At 42.3% G+C, this 26,182-nt stretch overlaps 1 protein-coding gene across 1 annotated transcript in view; it reads left to right on the top strand.

Annotated features, from left to right (window-relative positions):
- Positions 1–26,182, top strand: part of ADAMTS2 (ADAM metallopeptidase with thrombospondin type 1 motif 2) — a 285,605-nt gene that overhangs the window by 87,394 nt on the left and 172,029 nt on the right. The window lies entirely within an intron of this gene.

The raw sequence follows: 26,182 nt of genomic DNA, 5'->3' as shown, positions 1-26,182 counted from the left end.
AGAATTTGTCTTCTTATATAGTTCTGCCCATGTCTAAACAGTATCTGAAGGTAGAATGTTCTTTTCCTTTCTACTTCGATATTTATTCATATAGAGCCATTGATGCACATGACATTTTACAGAGTAACATAGCAAAAGGAAAGAAAGACATGTTCCCTGACCCAAGGAGTTTACAATCTGAATTTCAATTTCTCCATGCCTTTTCATGCACGTTGGCTGCGAGTCATGAAAATATCCTATGCCTATATTTACTTTTCTATAGAAGATCTACGTTTAATCATTGATAAGGTTAATAGCATCCCGACCACACATCTAATGCTGGATGCCTGAAACCAATTATATATGGTTTATTGGACAACAATCCAAGCAGTTGTGGGTCTAAGGAGATGGGGTGTGTGTGTGTTTAACACCCTGTATACTCAAAATATGCCTATTTTGTAGTTGCATGTCATAGCAAAGAAGGAAGCAAATCTTAATAAATGCTGCTGTATTATTAATGAATAGTAGCTTTCAGCAATAGTCCTTGATCTTATCTATGGAAAGTTCCTGGGCCCAGGTGAAATGCTCCAAGGAGATCAATGGAGAGCAATGTAAAGTTTTAAAGTTTTAATCTGGATTTTATGGTTTTAGTTGTAAACTGCCCAGAGAGCTTAGGCTGTTGGGCAGTATAAATATGTATAAAAGAAAAGAAAAGAAATGTAAGCGCTTCAACCTAATTAACTAAACAAACCATTTTTAAAAAGTTGCCGTTTGAGATCTGACACCAGTAGGTGTCTGTTGCTTTAGGGAACATGCCTTTTAAAAACACATACTTTTGTGAAGTCTTTCTCCTAGACATATGTCTTGCTAGAAAGACTGTAAATTGATCTTTTCATGTCAACAAATAAGTATATTATTAACTCCGTTGCCTCCAAAGCTAGCTTGATTCCCTTTAAATTAAGAGGCCCAAGCCATGGCTAGACCAGGCCTATATCCCGGGATTGTCCCGGGATCATCCCTGTGCATCCAAATGACACACAGCGGATCCTGGGAGCAGGCAGGGATGACCTCTCCATTTGCCTGGGATAATCCTTAGGTCTAGCTAAGGCCCAAATGTAACTTTCCCCAGCTTTCAGACATGTATCGCTATCCCCTGAACTGAGGGAGAAGGAACAGCAGGCAATTGTGCACCTATCTATCTTTGTCCCCTGGGATAAATCACTAACTGTTATGCAGTGTGGACATAACATTTCCTGCTGTGAACTAGTTAAGACATGCACATTAGAGACTGAAATCAAGAAAACAAATACAATTAAGCACGAAGTCGACGCAACTCCTTCAAATTAAATTCCAGGAGGGATGCCCTGGTAGCGTGTTGAAACAAACACCACGAGTCTTTTAACACCTAAAGAGTAACGAAGTTAGTAAAGCATAAGCTTTAATGGACAGTGTTAGTCCACCTTTTTTATTCTTTAAGGTGCTACTCTTTGTTGCTTTTCCATAAAAAAATGGTGGCCACTCTAGGTTGCTTTTACTTGCTGAATATTTCTGCTTTAGCATTACAAATTGAACACTTGGTGTCTTCTTCTATGTCACAGGGGAAGTCACAGAAAGTCTCATCCAATATTTGAATAGAGTGCAGCAGTTGCACAGGGAATGCAAAATACAAGGCTAGGACAACTGAATGAGCCACACTGATCCCCTATCTCTACCCTCATGCAACATATGATTATGCACTCCACACTTCCCCTGGGAGAAGTGCTGGAGGGTTTAGTTCTCCTTGGATAAGAGACTGCTGGAGCCACAGGATGGTTGTGTAATATATTTTTTATTTGCAAATATGCAAGCAGAGCCTATGGAAAGCAAACAAGCTCCTAACAGGTAGCACAACTGCTGAGCCTGCACTAGATACCCGGAGAGTCCCTGTTGCAGTCCCTCAAGGCTTAAGGCAGCCAGTTACACATTCCAGAAAAGAAGATGTGCATTGCCAAAATAGGACACAGGGTTGTACAAACATTGCACATGCTAATTTATATGTATAGATGCAAAGTTAGAAATAATGACTTTAATTTAAATAGAAATGCAATATATCTCACCATAGAGAGAAGACAGTAACTAGATAACCTGTCTGCTGTCCAGGAGCCCATCTACACTTGTCTAGATGAAACGTAACAAGTTGGCAGAGATGACGTCAGCAGTCACATGATGCTGTTGTTGTTACGTTTCTTCTGACTTTTAAAACCGTTCCACTTTCTGTTAAAATCGTTTTAAAATTAACAATGTGCCCCAACCTTTCGTTGTATTCAATGCCGTCTTTCAAAGTCATGTCTCGTGACTATGGTCTTTGCTTCCTGATTAGGACAAGTGAGGGCTTTTCTAGGGGAGGGAAAGCTGGCACAACGCGACGAGGGGGAGGGGGAGGGGGAGGGAGGGCGGTGAAAGAGGGGACAGAGGCTTAATTTTTTAAAAAAACTGCTTATCTTTCGGGGCGCACGTGGCCCCTTTAAGACGCTGCAGGGCTTCCCTCGTCCCTACGCATCGCCCCGCCTCCCTGCCAGCTTATCCCGGCAGGTCTAGCTCAGAGTCACCGGAAGAAGGAGGTTTACTTCAGAGCCGGTATGAGCATAATGATGAACATTCTAAAGAAGAGTGTGCCCGGGTAAAACGACAGAAGAAAAGGTATTTCGATTGACTGGGCTCAAGTTGCATTTTGTAATGTAGCAAGGGAGGACGCAACAATGCACTTAAACAACGGTGTAATGAATAGTGTAGATCCTGCCCAGGTGCTAACTGTTCGGCAACTTCAAGGTTTCTCCTCTCCCTTCTTATGGTTACTTATGGTTCTTCATTTTTAAAGCTGACTTGAATTGAACAGCCCCTCAAATAGAGTATGATTTCAAATAGAGGACTGTCCTCTGTAAAGTAGGATATCTCGCCACCCTAGGCTGCATGACAGCTTTTATTTATTCCAGCCTAGGACTCCCAACTCTCTTGTTCATGCTCTCTGCCTCACTTTCCCTATCTCTCTTTGTGGCTGCGTTCAGACAACATGATAGTCAACGGTGGGGTAATAATCAACTCGACAGTCGTTTATCTAGGGGGTGCGCCCCACATGACATGATAATAATCAACATTGGTGTGGATTAGGATCAATGTTGAGATGACTATTAGTCCACCTTGAGATGACTCACTCATCCCCACCCTCTCTCCCTCTCAGTCCTCCCACTAAGTATCCCATCAACCATTGCTGCTGAAAATCTATCCTGCCGGCTGGACTAGAGTGGCAGCTACCTCTTTGACTGCGTTGCCTTGCGGCTCTGTAGCTGACAAAATAACCAATGGTGGCCAAGGAAATAAACAATGGTGCCCTCCACATGACACAATAACCAATGGTGGCCAACTCTCCACAGGGTTCGGTTATTTGGGTCAAATAGCTAACCGTTGGTTAAAAAGCTCCCGCCACACAATACAATAATCCACAGTGGGTTAAATAACCAACTGCCAACTAGTCTCTGAATTCAAAATGTGGATCTGGCTCCAAACTGACTCTCTCCGCCCTCCTACTAGTCCAGGGGTGGACAACTTGTGGCCCTCCAGATGTTTTGGCCTACAACTCTCTTCATCCCTCACCATTGGCTAGGGCTGGTTAGAGTTGTAGGCCAAAACTACAAGTTGGCCATTCCTGGACTAATTGGAGGGCATCATCTTCCCAAACAGATAGCTATTATACTGCAAATGCTGTGGAGAGAGATTCCCAGCTACCAAGCGTTGTTGTTGTGGTTGGACATTCACCGTGAAGTAAGACAGCGCTGTATTTATGGCATCCTTCTCTTTCCCATGAAAAAGCAAGATTAAAAATTATGGAGGCTGTGTGATGTGTGTCAAGCTATCACGCACATCATTTCCCATAGCAACGGCTCCATCTGTAGGTTTGGTAAGTGGGGAACTGAGATCCTGCAGATATTGTGGGGGTGAATATATTTTGATTATTTAGAGTTTCTTAGTGGCAGAATGATTTTCACTAGATGGTTGTGAGCACTATATAAGATGCCAAATAATAAGCCACAAGAGGTTTAGTTTACACTGGCTTCAATGCAAGAAAGGATTTTACTGCAAATGTGTTTTTCTGTGGTTTTCCTCTATGAGTCACTACTAAAATTGGAAACATCCAATTGCGCACATCTGTCCATTGCACCAGGTGCCCAGATTGCTTTGTAACCATGTGTGAGCTTTGTGTGGTGGAAAAGACATCACTGGATAGCCTAACTTTCCCAGGTTAAAATCTGTACCTCCTACTATGTGTTATGCTCCATTTTAACATGGAAAGTTGGACAAGGCCATAGTGAAAGATCATGTTGTACATGTTGACTTTTCTGAAACTGAACTTTAAAAATACTTTACTAAGGATAATTTTAGTTTATTCAGGAAGTTGAGATGTTATATATCTGCCCCAGGTTATACACAGCATTCTGAGAGTGAAAGTTGGAAAGGTACAATATAAATTGTAGTCTTTCAGCAAGCCAATAAGATTGCCAACTGGATTGCATTTTGATGCAACATTTCATGTGTATCACTTGCAGAGAAGCTTTGGAACTCCCCCCCCCCCGAGATTTATGTCAACCCACAGATTATTATATATTAATTGGGCAGGAAGGGGTATTCATGGTCTGATTCAATTATCACATGGTTTCATTGGGTGAATATCTTCTATGGCATTTCATCCTTTAAAGCCCTTCATAATTGCTTTTATTTACCCCGGGCCTATAGAAAAGCAGAAAAATCACATTTAAGAAATAAATCAACTTAGCTCGCTTGTCTGAGTAAACATGGGGCAGCTTTCCCCAACTTGATGTCCTAATCTTTTTCTGGGAGTACAACTCCCAGCATTCATAACCACTGGCCATGCTGGCTGGGGCTGATAGGGCCTGAAGTCCCAAATATCTGAATGGTGCCAGCTTGGTAAGGCTGAACTGGAATATAAAAGTTAAGCACCTGTGAAAATTTGGCAAACAAGGCCAGGAAGTCAAAGGAGGCAATCCTTGACCTATTTTGATCTTACAAATCCTGACTTCCTAAAAGAACCAGCCCAATTAAAACACACACACACACACACACACACACACACACACACACACACACACCAGTTATAAAAATAGAAAGCCAGCAGAGTTTGGGAGATATCTATTCAGGATTTTGTGCAAAGTATCACCCACATGGTTCTCTGCCTGCTGGACAGATGACATGGGGCAGGGCAATGAGCTCCCAGCTCTCAGAGAACAAGTTCTTTCCCTTGAGACTAAGGTAGCTGATCTAGAGAAACTGAGAGGGGCAGAAAGCGTTGTGAAGGGGGTCTTTGGGGACATGATAGCAGCATCTCATGCCCAGGCGAACAGTTCCTCTGCTGTCACAGAGCAGCAAAGTCTTGGGGAAGGAAAGTGTCCCTCTGAGAAAGAGGGAAATGATTCCTCAGAAGGGACAGTCAGTTCCACTATATAAGGATAGGTAATGTCGTGCCCTTCAGAAGTTTTGGTCTGCAGCTCCTATAATCCCTTAACATTGGCCATGCTGGCTGAGGATGATGGGAGTTGTAGTCCAAAACATCTGAAGGACACCAGTAGATTATGCAAGCAGAACATGAAAATGGATGTGTTTGATCTGAAAATGTTGGAAAATAAGTTCAGAGCCCAAGACAAATAGAAAATAAAAATAAAAATAGATTAAAAAGAGCAAAACTGGTTAATTCCAATCAGACCACATTGGACAAGCACAATAAGCCAGACTGCTGAAATGTAAAAGGCAAAAGCATGCAGAGGTTTACCATGCCACATGCATTTGCCCCCTTGCCTCAGGCTATACATATTTGTTTCATCAACAATCAAATAAAAATAATGAATCCGCTAATTTGAATTTGACTCCTGAAAGAGGGGAAAGAGTTGGCTTGGCACACAAAGTCTAGAAGTACAGCATATACCCTGCCATATGGGTAAACTGGAGTAATACTCGCTCTAGTCAGGACATTCCCAGGAGTGTAATAATAGGTGGAATATCTGAGGTCAAACATGTGTCCTCTTTGCTATTCTGCTGAAAGGCTCTAATAGAATACAGTGGGGAGCTGGCTGTACTTTCTTTGTCCAAGAGAAGGGAGAAGAACTCCCTTTTGGAAAAAATGTCAGCATTTTCAAAAAGATTTCTAGTAAGAAATGCTAGCATATTCTAACTGGGCTGGGGTTGGGTGTTTGTTTTTTGTCAGGCAGGCTGATTTCAGCGGGCTGTATCTAATGTTAGTCCTACTTAGAGTATACCCATTGAAATCATAGAACACTAGAGCTGGAAGGGGCCCACAAGGCCATTGAGTCCAACCCCCTGATCAATGCAGGAATCTAAATGAATGGGGCTTAAGTTATTTATTTATTTATTTATTTATTTATTTATTTATTTATTTATTACATGTTTATACCGCCCAATAGCCGAAGCTCTCTGGGCAGTTCACAAAAATTAAAATCATGAAGAGCATAAAAACAACCAACAATCTAAAAACACAAATACAAAATACAATATAAAAAGCACAACCAGGATAAAACCACACAGCAAAAATTGATATAGGTTAAAATATGGAATTAAAACAGCAAAGTTTAAATTTTAAGTTAATAGGTGATAAAATAGGGTGACCAACTGTCAGGATTTCCCCAGATTTGTCCTGGTTTTTGTTCTTTCCATAGTGTCAGGGGGGATTTTCTATAATTTTCAATAATGTCCTGGAATGACACACCTTCCCCTTTAAGGCTGCCATTAGCATGGCAGGAGGGAATGACATGCTTTCTTGAGGCACATCATTCCCCCACCCCGAGCTCCAATTGAGGTCTTAAGGGGGAAGTGGGTCATTCGTGGACATTATAGAAAAGGCCCCAATTGGAGTGGATGGTGGTGGTGCAGAATGAAATCCTTTCCCCTCCTCCACTCCAATCGGGTTCTTTAAGGTGGCGGGGGAATAACGTACTTTTTGCAGGACTCAGAAAGCTGCTTCCCCACACACACACTAGGTGTCCTCTTTTTTGGTTTCCCAAATATGGTCACCTTATGATAAAATAATGAGAAAAGTTAGACTAACATTGGATACTACTCAGTGTTTCCAAATACTCACTTAACCTCCTTCTAAGCTTATGTATTTCTGCTTTTCCCATGTTCTTGTCCATTCAGACTGCCCATATTTAAGATACAGTCCTATGGCCATTTACCTGGGAATAAGCCCCACTGAGTTCATTGGGGCTTACTTCTGAGTAAACATAAGTAGGATTGCACTGTTATTTGTTTAATTATTTATTTATTGTGTTTATAAATTGTATCTTCCACCTACCAGGTACTTGGGACGATGTACAATAAAATATGACTAAAACTTCTCACAAAACTAAGACATTCAAAGAATCTCTGTAGATTTTCTCTGTAGTTAGCTTCTACAAATGTCTGCCCAGAAAGAGCTTCAAAACTTCATGCATCTCAGGATTCACTCCCCAAGAACGTTCGAAATAATGTTCAGAGGGTATTATTAGTATTAATCTGTTGCAGCAAAACCAGCCAAGAGTCTTGTGACACCCTAAAAACATGTATTATGGCATAAGTGTTTGTGGATTGCAGTGAAATGAAATGAAGTCCACCTCTCTGTTAGTTTTTAAGGTACCACAAGACTCTTGGCCTGAAGAGCTCCATGCCCTGTGCCTGTTTCCCCGTCTCCTTGTGTTTACTCGTGGACAAAGTAACATGAGTAAACAAAGTTGGGACAAAGCCGGGATGGGCGGCCACACATCGCCTGTGGTCTTGGGACGATCCTGAGATTGTGGGAAGAATCGGGCTAAAAGAGGTCCCATTCATCCTGGGAAAATGGAGGGCTCGTCCCTCCCTGTTCCCGGGATCCCCTGTGTGTAATGTGGATGCACAGGGATGATCCCAGGATGTAGACATTCTCTCTCTCTCTCTCTCTCTCTCTCTCTCTCTCTCTCTCTCTCTCTCTCTCTCTCTCTCTCTCTCTCTCACACACACACACACACACACACACACACACACACACACACACAGAGGCCTTTAGTGAAGCCCCCTGGGTCACTCTGGGAAAGAGGCATCAATGGGTCTAAAATATAATGGTCCCTTTCAGGAACTAGTAACTGCACTTGTTTTCTGTTTCTACTGAGCATTAGCCCCTTGAAATGTGAGGGTGGCTTCCTCAAAAGGGAGGTTGGTTTTAAAGGTAGAGGCATGCTTTCCCAGGGGATCTGATATGGAACTGTGAGCCTACTACATACCAGCAGTTCTATGCTATTGAATCCACTTGTGATCTACTTGTGAGTATATAAATAAAGCAAATATTACAATGCCATAAGTCTACAGTGATCACTTCTTTGGCAGAAAGCTAAATCCTCGTAAACACTGTCCCTGGAACTTCTCACTGCTCAGCGATGTGGGGAGCACACATAACAGTGCCTTTTGGGATGCCTTCCAGAAATAACTTTGTTGGCATTTCTGTTTTTGTAGGTGGTGGTGCCTCTACTCTTCCCGTAAGGGTTGTCATCTGAGGCAAACTCTACACATTTTGCCTTAACTAGTAGGAAAAACACATTGGACTCAGAACTGTCCTGCCACCACCATATTTATAGAAGGGTCAGCTACTTAGCATTTGTGTCATAATATTTCCTTTGGGGCATTTCCCCCCCCCCCCTTGTACTTTCTGATGTCAGGGGTTAAGTGGCTTCGGTTCAGCAAGCTGCTGGACAGATGTCTGAATGGCCTCTGGAAATGCATACTTTCTCTGAGCACCACAGACCACATTATTAAACATACTGCAGGATATGAGGGAACCTTTGGATAAACATATCTGGAACAAACATGCTAACTGTCAATCTGGTTCAAATATGTACAGCGCTATTAAAAAACCCATCAGAACCTAGTGTCTTTACAGCAGATTCAGAATTAGTGAGGGGACAGCCCCTATGACAGTATATAATGAAAAAAGATATAGTCAATTGGAGCAGGAGGTTTTTCTTTACACACTTATTATAGGGTATCCACAAGTTGTTTACTATGTTCCCTCAATCAAAAGTCCCACTATGAATTAGACTGGAGAAATCTGGGCTCCTCTTTCTGCCCAACTATTTTTCTTCCTAATGTTTTAATATGTACTTTTTTTTGTCAGTAAGAAAGCCTGGTTGAGCCATAGTTCTTGCTCTTTAACTGCCCTGACAGCTGAAATACTCCCAAAAGCTGGTCTTTCAAGGAAAGAGCCCATTTCATATTTAGCACCACATTACAGAAACTGAAAAACTCCTGCCCTCTTTTGTATCTGGTCACTCTAGTGACCAGATACAAAAGAGGGCAGGGCTCCTGCAGCTTTAACTGTTGTGATGGAGGGAATTTCACCAGGTGCTGCATGCATAGAAATGACACCTGCTGAAATTCTCTTTTCTATACAATTGTTTAAGATACAGGAGCCCTGCCCTCCGTTTCACCCTAGACTATGTAGAGAAATATAAGGCCAAGAGATAAGCCCTATCTGAGGAGTAACAACAGTGTGAGGGGAAAAGCTGGTTTAACTGTCACTTCACCACCTGCATCCCCTGCTGCTCCACCTCTGAATGGTGGGAATACGTCCGTAGGAGGGCGGGGGTTCCATGCAACGCACAGAGCCTCTCCCCCCCCCCCACACATACACACACACATACACATTGTGGTTTAAAGCCTGTGGAGGATAATGCCTGAATCATGTGTTAATTAGATGAGGGATAATGCTCAAATTAGGGTTAACTCTCAGCCTAATCTTCCTCACACAATTGTAGTGAGGGGAAAAATCTTAACAACCCTAAGTGCCATAGCAGAAAGTTAGGAAGCAAATGTCAGTAAAAATGAACAGGAAAACAGTTTCAGCCTCATGAAGTGAAGCTTAAGACACGATAAGGACAGTGAAGTTATATACTTTATTTACAATTGAATGTGCAATGGAGGTGATGAGCTAATTGTTAAAATGCTTTGTTCTTCACCAAAAGAAGACAATTAGGTGCGAATCCATAGCAAATGTATTTCTTACGTTTTTCACAAAACACCTTTTATTGTGGCTAGAGAAAGTTCTAAGTGAGATTTAATTTAATTTAATTACAGAGGAAAGCTATTACTATATTCAGCAGCTTCTTTATTGTCTGCTTCTAATTCCTGTAGGTTTCTTTTCCAGTGCCTCATCAGGCAAGGACATTATATATTTCAGATAGTTCACAGTTCTTGGGGTTTACCTTGTCTTGCAAGAAATTTTACCTCCAACGCAATGCCTGATTCTAGTATTTCTAGCTGATATTAAATCTGTAAAGATTAGCAATGCTGCAAGACCTTGAATAGGGGGTTGCAAACACTTGTTGCAAATGCTTGTTTCAGACATGCTGCCAAATAATTGGGCTTTTGCGAGCACTTCTGTTGGATTAGTCACAAGACTTGCTGAAGGCAGTGTGTGACTACAGGTCTGTTTGACTCTAATCTCAAGCAGCAGCATATTTGGTTTCTGCCACCTCTGCTGCCCACTTCCCCTGTCACCCAACGGAGTTGTACCGACAACGTCTCTCCAGTAGCAGGGAAAGCAGCAGAGGTTGTGGTGGGTGCTCCAGATCACCATTCCCATCAGGGTCCATTCCCATTGCAGCATCCCTGGCAGAAAAGTGACGCTACCCGTGTCATTATTTTTCCACCTGGGATGCTGGGACCTGTAGTCCCAGTTTCATTACCAGTGAAAATGGACACTTTGTTGGTGATGTGGAGGGCCCACTACTACCTATGTTGTCTTCACTGCAGGTAGCTTTTGGTGGGTAGAGAGAGGGGATGGCAGACATAGTGGGGGCAAGAGAAGCAGGCACCATTTGAGCACCTTTGAGCCTTTTGCGAGTGTTTGAATCAGGCACTTGAAAAAGGTGTAAGCTTTTACAGGTACCTGAATGAAGTGTTTGCAACAGGCTGATCCTTTTTGGGTTGACCTTGGCATGTTCATGCATTCTTACCAGAGAATGGACTTGGAGATTCAATAAAAAGCTTTATAAGGATTACAGCGGTCTTTGGGAGTATAAAACCCAAAATTGTGGGTGGATTTGGATGTGTACTATGGATAGTATCTAATAGGGACCGTGTGTACATGGCCAACCCCACCACCCCCAGTCCGTATGTGCCCAGCCCCATCAGGCTAGGTTTGCGCACACACAGCCCTGCCAGTGTGGGTCCACATGCAGCTGCGATATAGCACTTACAAAGACAATTTATTTCATTTTTATACCGCCCAACAGCCGAAGCTCCCTAGGCAGTTCCCACATGAATGAAAATGCTCATTTCTGGAAGGGGCAGGTCAACATGGCTGGCCAGATGTACATGGCCCCTATTGGATAATACCCTCTATATTTACTATCCCAAGAGTCCCTGTGATGCTTGTCCTCCCAGTACTTTAAGCTCTGACATTGTCAGCTTTATTTACCCTCCAGATTTATATAAACACCTTTATATAATGTCATTGGACAACTTTATTATTTATTTATTTATTTATTTATTTATTACATTTCTATTCCGCCCAATAGCCGGAGCTCTCTGGGCGGTTCACAAAAATTAAAAACATTCAAAGTATAAAACAACAGTATAAAACCATAGTACAAAATACAATATAAAAGCTCAACCAGATAAAAACAGCAGCAATGCAAAATTACAAGTTTAAAACACCAAGTTAAAATTTATTTATAGACTGTTAAAATACTGGGAGAATAAAAAGGTCTTCACCTGGCGTCTAAAAGCATATAATGTAGGTGCCAAGCGAACCTCCTTAGGGAGCTCATTCCACAGCCGGGGTGCCACAGCAGAGAAGGCCCTCCTCCTGGTAGCCACCTGCCTCACTTCTTTTGGCAGGGGCTCACGGAGAATAACCCCTGAGGATGACAGGTACATATGGGTACAAAAATTGAAATTGGAGAATTCACAAAAAAAGGAAAACTTCCTACAAAAAAGACAAAACTTCTATTCCTGAGTATGCTAAAGCTATCAAATGAACTAGCCTGCTGTTCTGATCTATTCATAGGTGTACCCATGAGGTACGACAGTGAGCAGGCATGGCGGACAAAGCAACGAGGCAGCACAACAGTGAGTCTGGCAAGGCAGCCCAGTGTCTGCAGCACTAAGGACAGCTCCTAGTGAGCAACGTGCTCGAGGCATTATGAGTTTCTGCCTCCAGTCCACTCCTCCTAAACTCAAACCTTGTAGGATGAAGATTCTTAAAGGGCCAACCAGGTGTTTACTCTAACCAATGGAGGGGGAATGTAGCACTGCAGCTCCAGGACTTTTTTCAGATCAGGAGCAATGATGCCCTCTGTCACAGCACTGGGATGATTGACATATACTCCTTGGTATTGTTTGGGACAGATTGGCACAGAGGAAGTCATACAATAATCTAGGAGAAACTAGATAAGTGTTTTTTTCTTTCCTCGGATTGGGTTCCTGTTTCATGCTAGCTGTTTAAATGGTAATACTTCTTTGCAAGGTTTTTTTTGGCATTTTTTTAAAATTAAAAGCTGTTGCAATTCAGTTGGCTGAAGATCCTGTGTTAAAAGATCAGTGTAGTTTACAAATGGGACCTATGATGTCAGAAGAAAGCACCACAGATTTCAATGGAGGTTACTCTCAGGTAACGGTGTACAGGATTGCAGTCATGCCCTGTAAACCTCATTGTGGAATTTTATTAGTGGTTTGTTAGTTTTGGATGATAGAATTTTTAATCAGAGTGTTAGGTCGTTTGAGTATAAATAACAAAAAATCAGTCTCATATCTGCATCTATCTATCTCCTGGGCATGCAATAATGAATTCGCATTGGGGTGGTGGCTATGGGTCTTGTCACTGGGGGTAACCACTTGGTTGCAGACAGATATGTCTTCTCCTTTCTGTAGCCTCCTGCCAGGCATACCCCCCCACCCTGCACCACTGGGCAGAATTTTTTATTTTAACTTCTGTCCCCATTGTGGCACAGTCCACTCTTGGATTCCTTCATATCAATCTTCTCCTGTATCAATAATTAAATTGTTACTTGTGCAATCATCTGCTTTGCAATTCTCCAAAATCTGTGAGACCTAAGCATGATAGAAACTCTGTGGTTGAGAATTAAACCAGCATTTATTTGTGATGCCTATATACTTCTCAAAATGATATTCTTGGTTGTTGTTTTTTACTGCTAGAAGCAGAATTCATCAGTGCTTGAGCCAGCTTCCCCCCCATTTTTGCAATCATTATTTACACTGAAATTGGATGCATTCAACTCCTTTGGGTCTTAATAAGAACAAATTTGTGATTTTTTTTTTTTTTTGCACTCAATTTCCAAAAGAGGGTAGAATTAAGATTGAGGATACAGGTTTGGAGAATAGCAATTATTATGCCCAGCTAGCAACAATAGTAATCAAGCTGTGGTTCTTTGAGTACACAGGATCTATCACATTTATCATTTTCATTCCCAACAGTTCTTTAATAATTCTTTTACCCTTTAACATTCAGTACCTGAATATGCTTGTGGGCTGCCAGATCATGCTTTTGCCAAAGCTCCTTAGTTCACATTTTCTCTATTGTATAAAATCTAAAACTCATTGTTTAACTCTTCATGGACCAAACTCTGTAGCCAGTGACCTCTGTAACAAAGTAAGGTGAACTTGCCATAAATGGATCCATGTGCAGTGCCAATGCTGTACATGGGAACCAAGGACAGCTGCTTACACCGAATAACCTCCATTTCCTGTAAATGGAAGCTGCCAGGGCTAATGCATACTCAAGGTGATACAGGCGCTAGGATGGAACTCTCTTTATACTTGGAGATATGAATTCAAACCAGTCCTTTGTGGTAAAAGCACTTGGAAATTCTTGAAGGTACTTGAAAATTATGGTAAAGTAGAATCATAGAACAGTAGAGTTGGAAGGGGCCTGTAAGGCCATCGAGTCCACACCCCTGCTCAATGCAGGAATCCACCCTTGGAATGTAGAGGATCCTGAAAACTAAGTTGAGAGATGCCTCCAAATAGTCTGTGTTTTGTTGGGGAATGTTGATGAGGATTAATGAATTGCAGTCTTCTGAGAGAAAGCCAATATAACATTTCTAAAGGCATTTGTCTGTCTATCTATCTATCTATCTATCTATCTATCTATCTATCTATCTATCAAGTCATATGAAGTTGTTGTTATGGGTTATATGCCAGATTGTATTTTTTTATTTTGGTGACAAAGCAGTTTGGTTTTCCTCCTTGCTGTCCTTCTCACTCCTTGGCCCCTTTCCCTCATCCTTCTCTGGCCCTTGCTGCCTCCACCTCCTACTTGGTTTCCTCCAACCCTGCATTGGCCCCTGGTGCATCCCGACCTCTGCACTGCCTCCAATCATCTGTGCTTCCCAGGCAGAGGTGATGGGGATCCCTGTTTCTTTCTTCATTTCACTCTTTATTTTTTAGCCTACCACCTGTTGGAGTGTGTGTCATCCTCTCTCATCATTGCTGCTTGCTTGACAGGCAGAGGTCCAGAGAAAAAGTAGGTATCTTCTGCTGCTCCTTCTCACCATCAGCGTTGTCTGGCCCAGATTGAGAGGCAGGCAAACCAGCAGGTTTCAGGGGGGTTGAAGAGGAGGAGGAAATCCATAGAGTTCTTGTTAGTGGGCCCCTCCTGCGTGGTGGGCCCTTGACAAGGGCCAAACATGCCTACTCTTGACACCAGCCCTGGTGACAATACATGGAAAATTAAATTGAGAGTGGATGGTTTAATTTAAAAAACAACAACTGGTATGTTTACATTGCTACTAACCTCAAAGAGGCAACAATCAAAACTTATGTAGATCCTCCCTTATTATGCACATGTCTTGTGTCCACTGATGCCATATGTCCTTCTCTCTACAGGACCCCTCTCTAATAAAGACAAATGTTACATTCATTCATTTTTAAAATTTATTTTCTTAATTTCTATACCATCCAATAGCCAAAGCTCTCTGGGTGGTTCACAGATTTTTTTTACTTTACTTTTTTAGGTAGCCTGGAGTGCTTCAAAGCAAAGCGCTGGCTTCCATCCGCCCGCCATCATTACTTCTAAGGATGCCTCAAGGGTCCATAAGGGGCGCAGTGCCATTCATGGCAAATGGAGGTGGTGGCTGGAGGCCTTTGCTTCATGTTGAAGTTATCCCAGCCACCAGGAATAAATGTATTTTAAATTTTGAAAAACTAAATAAAAAACAATTGCCAGGGGTGACAGGTGTCTCAAGGGACATCTGGACTAGGGTCTGGAGATGCACCAGCAACTGCAGGCACCAAGATGCTGATGCCAGACCTGTTTCTATTCCTTCCATGGGCTTCTGTCACACTGTCCATTTCCCCCAGCAACTGGTGTATGTAGGCATACTGCCTCTTCTAACTTGAGGTAGCACATAGCCATCAGGACTAGTAGCCATTCATAGCCTTCTTCAGGAATTTATCCAACCCCCCTTTAAAGCCATCCAAATTGGTCGCCGTCACTACATCTTGTGGTAGCGATTTCCATAGTTTAGCTATGTGCTGTGTGAAGAAGTACTTCCTTTTATTTGTCCTGAATCTCCCACTAACCAGCTTCGTGGGGTGACCTGGGTTCTAGTATTTCTCCATATTTCTCCACATTTTCCACACCATGCATAACTTTGTACACTCTATCATGTCTCTCCTTAGCGTCCTTTTCTCCCAAGCTAAACAATCCCAGGTGTTGTAACCTTTCCTCCTAGGGGAGATGCTCCAGCCCATTGATAATTTTAGTGGCCTGTCTCTGCCTTTTCTAGCTCAACAGAGTCCTTTTCCCCTTCCCCCACCACTTCTCCCAGCTGATCCTCAGTATGCCTGCACTGCAGTGTGCTTGCCATTACATAGCAACCACATAGATATTTATCCATCCCTCCATGCCACTTGTGTGAGTATCTTGTAGGTCAGGGGTGTTGAACTGAGGACAAGGATGGCTGTCTATGGCCTCCCCCCCTCCCCGGGATTGTCCTGGGATCATCCCTGTGCATGCAAATGACACACAAGGGATCCCGGGAGCAGGCAGGGACGATCCCTCCATTTCCTGGGATAATCCTTAGGTATAGAAAGGGCCTATGTCCACGGGAGATTTGCATGGGGCCTATTGAATGTAATTACCCATCTGTGTGTGTGGCTGGGGTAGGGAGGGGAAGGTCAACGCAGTCTCCAGTGGGCACAGGCGCACCTCTGTGGGGACTGGCTAGAGCTCTTAATTTCTTATGACTGTAGGATTTGGGTTTTCCTCAATACAGAGAGTTTAAAGACTTTGAGCCCAGGATAACTGCATCCCCATGTCTATTAGCCATGGATGGTTGTGGCTCACGTATACTTGGCTAGCCCAGCCCTGCTGTCACTTTTATTTAATGAGCTTGCATTATTGTCCAATGACTAAAAGCAGGATCCATGAGGCCTGTGCTGGCAGAATACTCTGAGCTTCAGATTACAAGCTACTGGGCTATCCTGTCAAAACTATATTGCTGCTAAAAGTAAATTTTCATAAGCAGCGGAGATATATCTTAACATAAATCATTCCACTTCGTTTGTTCAGGGTTGCCCCGTACTTAATGTAGAAAGCAGACTAATAGATCAATGCAATGTTACCCCGGGAGATATGTTTATAATATTTTAACATTTTCTTTCCCAGTCCTAATGGGACTGCACAAGTGTAAACATGCATTTAAAAAGATTGAAAACAATCCGCTGGTAGAATTTTAAATCAAACAAAGAAAACACATGCCTCACGTTTAAAACTTCCTTTCCACTCCCCTCCCAACTGGGGACTGTTTAAATTATTATTGCTTCAGGGTAATAGTAATGTACTCTAAGAATGTGGCAGAAGGATCCAAAGCTTTATGGTGCTCTTTCAGCGCTTCTGTTATATTAAGAGAAAAATGGGTTTACCATTCTACACAAGTTTATTCTGTGTCTCTATGGTTCTAGAGAAACAAAGATGCTATCGTACAGATTATTTTAAAGCAATATTTTTAAAGGGTGGAGAAAAATATATTCATAAATACAAGACTATAATCCTATATGTACTTACTTAGGAGTAAATGCAACTGGCTAATGTAGAATTTACAGATAAACATGCACAGGATTGGATTGAACATTTAGCTTAAAGTCACTTATATTTCCAATCCTATTCCCACTATCCTGGGAGTAAGCCCTATTGTACTCAATGGGACTTTCTTCTGAGTAGACGTGTATCAGATTCGGCTATAAGTGAAGTAGGACTCCATCAGACCTGTCCTCAATTCAATGGCCCAAGGGAGGGGAGGTATATTATAACCCATATTGAATAGAGGTTCACAGATCAATAAGCTATAGATAGTTGCACCTAAATGGCAGGGACTATAGGATGGGGAAGCTGGAGCCTGAGGTACAGCAGAAGGCCTTGACCAGGCAAGAACACAATACCAGGTTCCTAGTACTTACGTAAGGCCTGGCCAAGTCAGGGATTTTATACTGCCTTCGATGTATACTCTTTGCCTCAGTTCCCCTTTTGTACTGAAAATGTTTCTGAGAACTCAGCAAGGCTGGTTTGAGGTTTGAAGAGACCCTTTAGCAAAGTTATCTCTTGTTCACCTCAAAAGAGCTCACTAGGTTAGGGCCCAACCTCAGACCATGAGGTTTCCTGTAGGCTGTGGAGCCTGTGACACTCCATTGGCTTCTTAGAACCTGGTAGCACAATCATCAAATTGTTCTGAGGCATGCATGTGTAGTTCGCATCAACAGAATTCATCCTAGGATTCACCTAGAGAGTTCTTTTGCTCACCATGACTTTGGTCACAAAGGCACATGCTCTGAGCTCTCCCTTACCATTTTCATGTAGTTCATGACTGGCTACAGTCATATCAAGATAGGTGAAAGACCAACTTAATTTTGATACATTGGTAAATGTTTGGAAGCATTTACACACGTCACGTTATTATGTATTATTTTACATACCCAATCACTGCACTTGCGTCAGTTGTTTTAGTGGGGGTGGGATTCATTCCCCACTCCAAAATGAAATTCAAATGAAAACACATAGAATTCCTTGCCATGCTGCATGTTTAAAAATGGAGAGGTAAATCTCTGCTTGTGTGGTGAGAAGGAAATATACACGTGCTTCTGCTAATGAGGAGAAAACGAACATTAATTAAAGTTGGGACTACAGGATGGGTCTGAACTCCAGAGCCTTTGAGAAGCAGCTGTAGAAGCTGTGCAGGCTGACTTCATTATGAGTCTAGAACACGAGGCTGTGATGTGAATGTGAATGAGAGACAATTAAGGCACTTGCTGAGTGTTCAGCCAGAGGGGACATTTAATTAGCGGCAGGACCTCAAGCTGTAAAACCTGGAGATTGCTGTCAATTCCAAATACACTGGCAAATTAATCTTTTAAAGAAAGCCAAATGAATTCAAGAGACATTGGTAGCATTTGAAGGTACTGGGGAAATGACAGTTGTTTCACTGAGTTCTTTAAGTGATGAATCACAGTATTAATCCTTTGGTGGGGTGGGGGAATGGTTATGGAAAAGGCAAATACATTAAAATCAAGGGGTGGTATCCAATACTAATCCTATATAGAGCAGGCCCACTAAAAGGAATGAGACTTGTTAGTCATGATGAACGTAAGTCCCATTCATTTCAGTGGGTCTGCTCTACATAGGACTAACATTGGATACTACACAAGGGGGAGGGGCGGAATTTGTTCTGGCAGAATTTGGGATTTTGCAAAGGTGAAACTCTGTGAATCAGGTTAAGAAACTATACAATTCCTCTCAACAGGTAACTTCATAGAAGCACAGATGACTGAAGAGAATGAAATAACATTTTTAGGGGCTTCTTTAACTGCTTTACTGTTAGGTTGTGTCTGATTTAAATTGCACTTCAATTAGATGCGGAAACTGGTTGGAATTACACGTGCCTCTCAAAACATGTAAAAAATTGAAATTATTTTATCAATAATTTTATATCATATTTTTATACTGTTTGTTTTATACTTTGGTTTCCATTTTTGTGAACCGCCCAGGGAGCTTCGGCTATTGGGCAGTATAAAAATGCAATAATAAATAAATAAAAAATAAAAAACCCTGTAATAAAGATAAATTAACATTGCATACCTAAAGTAATCAAAACTATAATGCCCATGATGCTGTATGACCACAGGAGATATATTTATGAATGAAAATATCTGGGGCAGTGCATCAAAATGAAGAGTGTATAATATAAGATATTTTCTATTTTATTTTATTTGAATATGGTATTAAAATTTTAAAATATTTTGTTTACATTTTATTTAAGAGCAATTGGAATTGTGGAAATTGAAATTGGGACCTGGATGGGCCAGGGAAATCTGCTGTTTAGTATTGAGAACTGGAGCAGGAAGATAAAATTCCTTTTTGGACATTCTTATGTGTACAAGTTTCAGCCCAAACCAACTATTTTTAGTGGGAACAACTGCCATTATACTTAAGGCGAGGGTGGTCACTTTTATGAATTGGCTCAGATTTACACAGCAGACACGGAGACAAATTGTACAGTGAGCGAAGCCATTCCTCAGTCCTGGATGTAGATGAACTAGCCAGAAGAATACAGACTCCTCCTCCAGTATTTACATTCCCAGTATTTGATAGTTCCCTTCCTTTAATTCAACAGCTGGAATTTTAATAATCCAAGGCCTAGTGCTGATTTCAGTCTCATTGAGTTATTCCAGAAGCACTTCAGTGATTTTGTTGCATCTTTTACTGAACTTTCCCTTTCTAGCTTTGAAAGCAGAATGTGGCCTTTCTGTTTCAATCATCTAGAAACTGTCATAAGGAAATTGCTGTAATATTATAATAGCCAATTAGGATATTTTATCTAGGTGCAAGTATGGATATAGCAAAGGGGGGGGGGACATCACAGGCAAGGTATTCCTGCAGCTGCCGGCACCTTCTCTGCTACTCACTGTGCTTTTCCAAACCTATTTCACTATTTTTGTTGTATTAAAAAATCTGGTTGCACCATGAGATGTGCTTTCTCTGCATCAAAATATTCATGTGAAACAGCTCTAGCAGGGTATGGTACTGATGGACAGTGAAGCACACAGGATGTGAGTCATGTGGACCAGGGTACAGAAATGGAAAGAAGGCAACATGGGGCATGTTTACACCATGCCTACATCCCTGAGCAACATGGTCATCCCTGAATCGTCCCAGTGCATCCAAATGACTCAGGGGATTCTGGGGGCAACCCAGGACATCCAGGGTCTTTCCCCAGGATATCAGGAACCACAGAAAACCTCATTTTTCTGCAGTCCCAGGACCATCCTGAGGAGCACGGGCCATGTGGCTGCTGCTCTTGGGTTGTTCCTTCCTCCTGTGAGTAGCGAGGCGCTTAAAATGGGCACGGAGCTGCATGGGGGCAGTCTGTGCCCATCGGGGGTGGGAGTGGGTTGATTTTTTAAAAACTCACTTTTGCGGAGGAGCACAATTGCGCTCCTTCTCCTGTTGCAGGAAAAAAATTGCGGCCGTGACATCCCTCTTTCCTTCTGGGACATCATGCGGCCGTCAAGACACTGGGGGAGGATTGTGGAAGCAGGTAAGTCCACAATCCTCTCCCTCCCTCCCTCTACACCCGTAAGGTGTAGACATGGTCTTCTGGCAAGCTCAACCTGAGCCAGCACTGCAATGTGGCTGTTAAAAAGGCAAATGCAATTTTAGGCTGCATTAGCAGAAGCACATTGTCCACTTCGTGAGAAGCTATAAGCCCTGTTCAGCCATTATGCCTAAACAGGAATCATCAACATGTGTAGGAGGCCTAGGGCCATTGATGCTGGGCCTGCCCTCAATGTCCCTGCCTGCCCCCATGACCCCATTCCCTCAATTTCTGATGTTCCCATATTGAAGGGGACATTTCATTCACTTGAATCTGAATAGAAGCCTCCATGGAATTGGGAGCCCTGTCTCTACAACTAGGAACCCTATATACAGGTTGTTGTTTGGGAAACCTTAACACAGGTTGTTGTTTCTTCTTCACACAGTGCATAGTTAAAGAATGGAATTTGCTTCCACTAAATGTAGTGATGTCCACCACTTTAGATGATTTTAAAGGGAGATTGGACAAATGAATGAATGAATGGAACACATCTATGTGAAACTGTATAATGCTGGTTGCTAAATACAATAAACTTGACTTGGACAAATTCCTGGAGGAGAAGACTATCAATGTCCACTAATCCTGGTGGCTCTATGCTACCTTCAGTATCAGAACCAGTATGCCTATGTACACCAGCTTCTGGGGAACATGGGTGGGAGGGTCCTGATGCACTCATATCCTGCTTGTGGGTTTCCCCATAAGCAGCTGGTTGGCCACTGTATGAGCAGAATGACAGGCCCTTGGTCTGATCCAGCGTGGCTCTTGTGTTTCTTGTTCAGGCATAATATTTGAAGAGGGCTATAGTTCTACTCTGGTCTGCACTGTCCAAGTCCATCTGAGTCTTGTTCTGGGTACCAGAACAGCTGGAGCCTATCTAGAGGACAGTGTGGGATCTATCCAGGACCAGGATGTGAGGGATCTGGAACCGAATTCCTGTGAGGAAAGGTTGACGGAGTTGGGTTTGTTAAGCCTGGAAAAAATGGCAATAGTTTGAGAGAAGACATGATGGCAGTCTTCAAATCTCTGAAGGACTGTTGCTCCAGATGGCCTGTCTAGTACCAATGGGTGGAAATGTCAAGGAAGTAGATTGTGGCTAAGCATTAAGAGAAACTTCCTAGGGCAATGAACTCTTTGGCAGTGTAACATCTTCTCCTTCATTGGAGGTATTTAAGCAGAGGCTGGACAGCCATCTGTCCAGGATGCTGTAGTTGCATCCTGCATTGCGTCTCCCGTATTGAGCAGGAGGTTGGACTAGATGACCTCCAAGTTACCCCTTCTATCTCTTATTCTATGATTCTGTGACATTAAGCTGTTTGAAAAACATTGCTTTCAATAGTTTGGCATTTATAGCTAATAAAACTGAAAATAAAACCAGTGCTTCTTATTTGCATTGTTCAAGCACAATTTCAAGTCTCTCTGCAAATTGCTGACATGATGTCATTGACAACCCCTCCGCTCATGCATGTGAGTGAATGCCGGGCGTGAGACTTGGGTTTCTTCAGTGTGAGATTAAAATTTAAAAAACAAGCAGCCATGCTTGAAGGTTGATTTTTGTGCTACCACTGCGATAAGATGAAAGATCTGGGGAAGGATGAAGAAGGATTTGTGGAAATATTGTGCTTGTTGAACTATAGAGCAGAGATCGCATGAAGGGGGTTTGATCTGTCCATTGCTGTCACCCACCCTTGTGATTGCCCCTATACTTGCTTAACGTCCGGTCTCCCCAATGGCCTCCATCGCTGCTTGTGACTGCTAATTTCATTTTCTGTTTACGTGACTCTGAAGCACATCTTTTCCGCTTCTGTAACGAGCTCCAATTACACGGAGGGCAAGAGCAGGAAGAGAAGCGACCATGTGGCTTGTACAGCTCCAATGCAGTTCAATGGGACAGCACCCTCTATTGGGCGTTTTATAGCAGAACTCCTCCTACACATGGCAGGAAATAGCAATGTATATCAGAAGACTTGGCTTTTCTGAGCCTTTTTTTTAAAAAAATCACTAAAACTGGGAAATGGAGTGGGAGACGTGTAGGAGGATCACGTCGTCGTCAAAATGAACCGCGAAGATCCGTGAGTGGCCAGTCGTGACCATGCGATAAAGCACTCGTCTGAAGCTCTATGAATGTGCTAAAAAGCTTAAATGCTGGAGCTCAGTGAGGCACATTAGGAGGCAGTAAGCACAAGTAACAAGCAAAGATGGGAGACTCATTACGATGGAAACCTCTGAACTTCTACAGCAAAATCAGGGCACCTGCCCCAATTCATAGTTCCACTGATTGTAAAGGGCAATGATTCTTAAGAAGTTGCACAAGGGGGATTTTTAAAAACATATGTTGGGATTATCCTATAGTTTGTTCATCTTTGTGCCTGCATCCTGAGCCTCTTCAGAACAGCATATGCTTCTCCACTACCCAATAGCAGTAACTATCTGCTTCATGCAACCTGAACACAATTTCTTTTTCCAGAGAGTGTCAGATGCCCCTGGGAATCTGTTTGTCAAATCTGTATTTTTGGATTGTTGTTCAACTGTAGCTTGCTAGACCTTTCTGCTTTTGTTTATACATCTAGAGGGCTACCGTTATTTTATGTATTCATTTCAGTTTCATTGCTATTTTAAACCCCATAGCAGCATTATGCTCTGCCTTTAAATCCAGCACTAATATTCCAGGAAAAATTGTCTATAGATTCCAAGCATGCAAATGGAAAGGAAGTTGGGTGATGGATTCATCTCGTGCTCATGTCACAATGAATATGACTTAGTAGGATAGGATTGACTACTGGACAGTCATTGTTGGGGCTTTGTGTGGTTGAACATGTCATCAGACATCTATGGCTTAAAAATGAGCACATTGGGATAGCATGAAGGATTTACAGGCTTAAATAAGCTCTCTGAAAATGGGAAATGGTAAAAAAAAGAAGGCGGGCTTGTTTCATATTAGGTATCCAATCCTGCCCAGATTAATTAGGCAAAAGTCCCATTGAAGCCAATGGAATTCAGCCATGTGTCACCGTTGATGGGGTGAAGTCCACGAGTCTAGTAATAGCAAATAACTTTTGTAATATTTTGCAGTCTTCATTCACTTTTGAGCACCCCTTTGCTCCAGGAGGCTGCTGAGTCCCTAACCGTCTTGGCACAGGTATTTGAAAAGGACAGAGGAAGAGACCATAAACAGTTTGAGGAGTTGGCAGAGACCTTAATTTGGCCCCAGAGCTAATAGTAAAATTCTTGCACTTGTTGGCTTGCAACCAACTCTCAGGGCAAGCTCTCCTCATGAGCTCTCACCATCGGCACCTCTTTTCTTACTGCCCATCTTTGAATAGTCAATCCTCCTAAACTAGCACCACTCCCCTTTCTGTGAGGTCTGCCATATTCTCAGTAGGCAGAGTCAACCAGCAGCTAAAAAAGCTGTTGGCATCTCACTTACTAAATGCCCCCATCCCACCTTGGCAGTGCATTCCCACCAAATATTTACCACGTGGCTTTTCTCCTCAGTCTTTATATATTCATTACAACTTAATGAAGTGTACTTAACGCTTCCGTTAAAATGATTTGGTTGTAAAAATGTGTCATTTGCACCAGCAGATGGTTTACCTAGAGGGAAAGAGTATATTGCATTTCATCATAAAGTGTTTCCGGTAGAAGTACTTTAGGGGTGGCATTTGTGGCATGTTGAGGAACCCATTCAGAATTGTTTGCCTTGTTACTGAGATTCACGTGTAGAGGATTTTGCTTTCTTTTGTGTAAACATGGGATTCTATTCAGCCCTTAGTTGGGCACCCATGCAGTTTTACAAATTAGTCTCCTGTCCAGTGTGAAAATATGAAGCAAAATTGCATTTAATGTTGATGGTTCCTTGCCCCAATACTTAAAAAGAAGAAAAGTAATTGAATTATGTCTTCTCAGTTTAGTGCTTATTAATCATTCTGGTTAGTTTTGTTCACTTTTCCTGTGTCAAGTCAATTTATCTAAATTAGATTAAGACGTTACATGATAGGATTTTTAGATTCAGTTACTTTGATACCTTTAAAGCACTACAGCAGAACTAAACTAACTGTGCTGCCTTGTGCTTGTAAACATTTTTGTGGCAAAAAGAGGGTTGGGGGGACTGAAATGTTCATCCCAAGCACCCCTAGAATACTCTGTAGCAATTCACTGCACCTCCTTTTACACCATTTTTTAAAAAATGTCCTTCTTGCCTGCTTCATGGCAATCAGGGAACACTCAAGTTATCCTTATCCCACAGCTACCACAGGCTGAATACATTGCTTGACTAGGCCTTGAGTTGCCACTTTCACAACTCACCTACCTTCACCTGCACACAGGGCCGGTCCTACCATTAGGCAGACTAAGGAACATGATTCTGGGTGTCCTGAAAGGCCAAACAATTGTGAGTTATTTAATTAATCATTATTGTATTTTAATTAGATGGTGGTGGTGGTGATGATGATGATGATGTAGTTTTACTGTCAGGGAATGAGAGAGAGATGCTTGTGGGATTTTCTGCCTCAGTTACCAAAATAACTTGACTGGCCTTCAGTACTATACTATCTTAACTTGGAGTGGGGGAGGCATTTATTGCTCTGCATCAGGTAGTAAAATGTATTGGGCCAGCCTTGCCTACAGCATGTAAGGAAGTAACCCAATGAGTGGGACAGAATAATGGCACTACCATCTCTGTAGTCTTGGGCAACCTGGCCTTGTTTGGCTAGAACAAAGCATATGCACCTTTTATGTTTTAAAACATATATTATAAAGCCATAGCTTCCTCTCCTACTCGTTTCCCCAAAAGCATATCCTGAGCATTAGGGTACTTCTGCATGTTACTGAAACCACAACATTGTGCCTCTGCAATGGCTGGAACCCTCTAGCTGACTCTACTAAGGTTACTCACTGACTAACCTGGTCACAGAGACATTTATCAGAGGCACTACCAGGTTTGAGGGGACCCTGGCAGGGAGTTTTCAGGGGGTGGGACCCTTCCTGTGAGTGCTCTCCCTGCTGTCCTCTAGCTCTGTTTTTTTGGTGCATTGTTTTTTTTTTACCTCACAGCCCAGAATGATTTTTAGTTAGGGTGACCATATGAAAAGAAGGACAGTGCTCCTGTATCTTTAACAGTTGTATTGAAAAGGGAATTTCAGCAGGAGTCATTTGTATATATAGAGAATCTGGTGAAATTTCCTCTTCATCACGACAGTTAAAGCTGCAGGTGCCCTGCCCTCTTTTAAATCTGGTCACTCTAGCATAGCTCCTGCACATTTAATTGTTGTGATGAAGAGGGAATTTCACCAGATTCTCCATATATACAAATAACACCTGCTGAAATTCCCTTTTCTATGCAACTGTTAAAGATACAGGAGCCCTGTCCTCCTTTTCTTATGGTCACCCTAGTACAAGAGCAAAGCTTACATAAATCCACTACCTCCACTAGTTTCATCAATCTAACTTATGGCTCATCTACACCAATCAGATATTTCACTATGAAAGTGGTATGAAAGTGGTATATAAAAGGCAGGAGCCACACTACTGCT

The sequence above is a fragment of the Elgaria multicarinata genome, chromosome 3 (assembly GCF_023053635.1).
Source record: "Elgaria multicarinata webbii isolate HBS135686 ecotype San Diego chromosome 3, rElgMul1.1.pri, whole genome shotgun sequence".
Lineage (NCBI taxonomy): Eukaryota > Metazoa > Chordata > Lepidosauria > Squamata > Anguidae > Elgaria > Elgaria multicarinata.
Note: the sequence above shows the minus strand (reverse complement) of the source record. Positions and strands in the feature narration are given on the sequence as shown.